This window comes from Protopterus annectens, chromosome 2.part2 (assembly GCF_019279795.1).
Source record: "Protopterus annectens isolate FY-2018-M chromosome 2.part2, PAN1.0, whole genome shotgun sequence".
Taxonomy (NCBI): Eukaryota; Metazoa; Chordata; order Ceratodontiformes; family Protopteridae; genus Protopterus; species Protopterus annectens.
The window spans coordinates 683,272,029-683,276,899 of NC_056730.1; the positions used below are offsets into that span (position 1 = coordinate 683,272,029).

The 4,871-nt window shown below is 54.6% G+C and overlaps 1 pseudogene; it reads right to left on the reverse strand.

Moving 5' to 3' along the window:
* The window catches only part of LOC122796127, a 154-nt pseudogene extending 15 nt beyond the window's left edge, over positions 1-139 (reverse strand).
* Between the last annotated feature and the right edge of the window lie 4,732 nt (positions 140-4,871).

A 4,871-nucleotide genomic window follows, 5' to 3' on the forward strand; every position in this document is an offset into this window, starting at 1 on the left:
CGTAGCCCTGGGAGTAACCCAGGGCTGCAAAGTGCATTTGGAGTGTCGATGATCAATGTGTCCTGCAATTCCCATTAGTTCTTGCAGCTAGCTGTGTTCTTCGTCTACACAGGAGCCAGATGATCCACCACTCAGAGTCGTACAGTTCTCATTTGACGGGGTACTGCTGCCCACGCGGCATCACACCTCAAGATGAGCATGCGAGGTTTCACAGGCATCATCGTGGGCTCCCAGAAAGGGGTTACTTGCCCTACACCGCAAGACAGCAGGGAGTCCTGCAGTGGCTGGTGCACAGCCACATCACTGACATTCCGCATCTTTGAACTGACACCCCGTGTGAAGCGGGACATCCTCCACAGGTACCCATGACTGATATTGAGGGGATTGGACTCTGGTGTGCCACCCCTAGGATGGCTCCCACACAGACAGAGGGTAGGCCACTGTCCCCCTGCTGGGATGGCACCCTCTCTTTCCCCCTACAACACGGGGAGCCAGCCACCTCTGGGGCATGATGTGGACTGCACCATTGGGCCAGGTGCACCCTCCACCACCATTCCCTCATGGCAGCAGAGGAGCTCCCACACCTCCCACCACATGGATGGACCCCTTCTCTCCCACAAACAGGAGGCAAGGGGGACAGACACCACCCCTCCTCTCACTCCCTCGACTCAGTCTCTCCTCCCAGGAGCCACGGGCTCAGTCTCTCTGGCCTCCACCAGGGCGCACGGATAGATAGGAGTCAGAGAGAGACACAGAGAGAGACATAGAGGGTCAGGGTGGTGGAGCGAGGAGAGGCCCTGGTACCCAGGGACAGCACCATCCCAGGACCCTTGGCATTAATGATCCTTCCGCAAGTTCACCTAATTAAACCTTGTTATTATTTTTACTTCCTCTAGATAGTCAAGTTTGATCGTCTTTTCGGCACATCACCAGGGCCATGACTGACTCCAGTGGGGCTGATCCGGGGACCTCACTAAACCATCCAATCGGTAGTAGCGACAGGCAGTGTGTACAATGGGCAGGGACTTGATCAACATGAGCTTATGACCCGTACTTACTGGGAATTCCTTGTTCGTGGGGAATAATTGCAATCTCCAGTCCTTATCATGAATGGGGTTCAGTGGATTACCCAGACCTGTCGGCCAAGGGTAGACACATGCTGATCCATTCAGTGTAGCACGTGCAGCCCCGGACATCTAAGGGATTCACAGACCTGTTATTGCTCAATCTCGTGTGGCTGAAAGCCACTTGTCCCTCTAAGAAGTTGGAGATGACTGCACTGGGCTGCATAACTAGTTAGCATGGCAGAGTCTCGTTCTTTATTGGAATTAACCAGAAAAATCACTCCATCAACAAAGAACAGCCATGCACCCCCACCCACAGAGTCGAGAAAGAGCTATCAATCTGTCAATCCTTTCGTGTCCGGGCCGGGTGAGGTTTCCCATGTTGAGTCAAATTAAGCCACAAGCTCCACTCTTGGTGGTGCCCTTCCATCAATTCCTTTAAGTTTCAGCTTTGCAACCATACACTCCCCGGAACCCAAAGACTTTGGTTTCCTGGAAGCTCCCCAGTGGGTCATGGGAATAACACCGGATCGCTAGTCATCATCGCTTATGGTTGGAACTACAACGGTATCCGATCGTCTTCGAACCTCCGACTCTTGATTGATGAAAACATTCTTGGCAAATGCTTTTGCTTTTGTTCGTCTTGTGCCAGTCCAAGAATTTCACCTCTAGAGGCACAATACAAATGCCCCTGGCCATCCCTCTTAATCATGGCCCCAGTTCCGAAAACCAACAAAATAGAAGCGGAGTCCTATTCCATTATTCCTAGCTGAAGTATTAAGGTGACCGGCCTGCTTTGAACACTCTAATTTTTTCAAAGTAAATGTTTCGGACCACCAGGACACTTAGTTAAAAGCATCAAGGGAGTGCTGAGAGGCAGGGGCTTGGACAGGTGGTAGCTCACCTCATGGCAGACCGTCAGCCTGATCCCAAGATCCAGCTATGAGCTTTTTAACTGCAGCAACTTTAATATACGCTATTAGAGCTGGAATTACAGCGGCTGTTGGCACCAGACTTGCCCTCCAGTAGATCCTCGTTAAAGGATTTAAAGTGTACTCATTCCAATTACAGGGCCTCGAAAGAGTTCTGTATTGTTATTTTTCGTCACTACCTCCCCAAGTTGGGAGTGGGTAATTTGCACACCTGCTGCCTTCCTTGGATGTGGTAGCCATTTCTCAGGCTCCATCTCTGGAATCGAACCCTTATACCCCATTACCTGTGGTCACCATGGTAGACACAGATAGTACAATCGAAAGTTGATAGGGCAGACATTCGAATGTCGTGTCACCATTCACCACGAGGGCATGCGATCGGCCCAAGTTTATCTAGATTCACCAAAGCTGCAGAACCGAGACCCAGATTAGTTTTGTTCTGATAAATGCACGCATCCCCAGAGGTCAGCGCTCACCAGCATGTATTAGCTTTAGAATTACCACAGTTATCCAAGTAATGGTGGAGCGAGCAAAGGAATTATAACTGATTTAATGAGCCATTTGCAGTTTCACTGTAGCATCCATGTGCACCGAGACTTGCATTGCATGACTTAATCTTTGAGATAAGTATGTGCTACTGGCAGGATCAACCAGATAGGAGCACCTCGGCGGGTGGGCATAGAGGAGTGGCCAGAGCCCACACCTCTGCCAACAGGAGGGATCCCTCTCCCCACAAAGGGGGCACCCTGAGTGCTGGTCATGGACCAGCAACCGTGACCCCGGAGGGCCACAGGCCAGCACAGTGTGCGTCAGCGCTCATAGCTAGAGAAAAGTGGGAGAGAGATCCTCCCCATGCTTCAGCTGCACATGGATGCCGGGGACAGCAGCCATATCACAGGACTCCTTTGCCTCATCCCAGGTTCATTGGTCTCACCTGGACATCCACCCTGAGGGACATGGAGCACTCCACACCCCTACCCGCACCTCAATCCAGGGGTGGGCATGGTCAACCCACAAGCTGTGACACAGAGAGTCATGCCATGGGGCCCTCCACCAGTGGGAGTTGGTCATCCCAATCGATTGATGGACAGTGAGTAAGGGCACCTTAATCCCACACAGACACCTGGCAGGACATCACCCAGGGCTGGGACATGGACTCTGACAGGACACCCCATCTTCCCTCTCCCTGGGCTGGGACCCAGACTGGGACACTCACACTCACACATTTTGATGGGACACCCCATTGTCCTTCAGCTCCCAAAGACTGCCAAATCATGCCAGATCACATGTGCCCACCAGCCCTTCCAGGGTATGTACCTGCAGGGTGCGACCAGCCCCGCAGAACTCCCTTCAGCCTCTGAGGGGAAGATCTGCTCTCATACAGACTTCTGGCTGGGAGGAAGAGGCCTGTGAGGGCACCTCAACCCCATGGAGACACCTGGCAGAACATTCTCCCCTGTGGATGAGACCCAGACTCACACTCTGAGACACTCCATCATCCCTTAACTCCTGGAGGCTGCCAAATCGTGCTGGAACAGGGATGCCCACCAGGTGATCATGGGAGCAAGCCTGCAGGCTGAGACTGGCTCCACGGAGCTCCCCTCAGCAGTGGAGGGGCAGGTACACTGTAGTACAGACTTCCAAGTCCACCTCCTTTCTGATCCAGGGCTGCTCTGGGGACTTTGCGATTTTTCGAGAATGCCTTTCAGAACGGGGTGGGGTCAGATACCTCTGCCTGGCCAGGAGGTCTCCAAGCCTGCAGGCCTCTGCACAAAGCTCCCTTAAGGACTTCCATAATGGCCTACCATGAGGACCCTCCCCTTCGACCCTGCAGAGAGACCTCTTTACCCGGCCACAGCCCACAACTTGCCTAGGGGACTGCGCCACCTCCATGTCCCTGCAGGCTGCCAAGCTGTGCCATGTCGCCGTGCCCTCAGAGCCTCTCAGGGGACTTCCGCTGTCCTTGCGGAGCTCTCCTTGGCCACCGAGGGGCAGGCATGCTTTCATTGGGACTTCCACATCCCCCTCCTTTCCGGTCCAGAGCACCACGGTCTCAGTCTTCCCCAGATCTTCTGGAGGATGCCTGGCTGGGCCTTATCCCCATGCCCTTGGAGCCTCTCAGGGGGACCTCCCTCTGATCCAGGCCACCCCGTGGAACTCCACCCGGCCACAAAGGTGCAGGCATACTCTCATTGGAACTTCTGAGCCCCCCTCCTTTCTGGTCCAGGGCCATTCTGGGGACTTTACGACATTTCAGGATCGCCATCGGGTACCGAGCGAGGTTGGACACCTTCCCCCTGCCTGGTAGGAGCACTCCTGGCCCTGCAGCCTTCCACCAGATGCTCCCTTGAGGGCTTCTATCATGGGGGCTCCACCAGACCCCGCTCAACCAGGCAGGAGTACTTCTGGCCCCGCTGCCTTCTTCCAGATGTTCCCTTGAAGACTTCTGTCCCACCTCAGGCACGATCAGGACCCTCTCACCAAGGAGGTAGTGCTTCCTGCCTGACTGCCTTCCCTCCCTTTCTCTCCCTTCTGGACTTATACTGGGACGGACTCCCCACTCCGGGCTTCAACTTCTACCCGGGTGGGAGCACTCTTTTCCTGGGTTTCATATCTCCTGGAGGCTGCCAAATTATGCCATGTCCCCGTGCCTTCGCAGCCTCTCAGGGAGACCTCCCTCAGATCCAGGCCACCCTTGAAGAACTCACTCCGGCCGCCGAGGGGCAAACCCTGCCCTCATAAGGACTTCCGAGCCCATGCTCTTTTCCAGTCCAGAGCACCATGGTCCCCGTCTTCCCCAGATCTCCTGGAGGCTGCCTGGCTGGGCCGCGTCCATCTGCCCTCTGAGCCTCTCAGGGGGACCTGTCTCCGATTC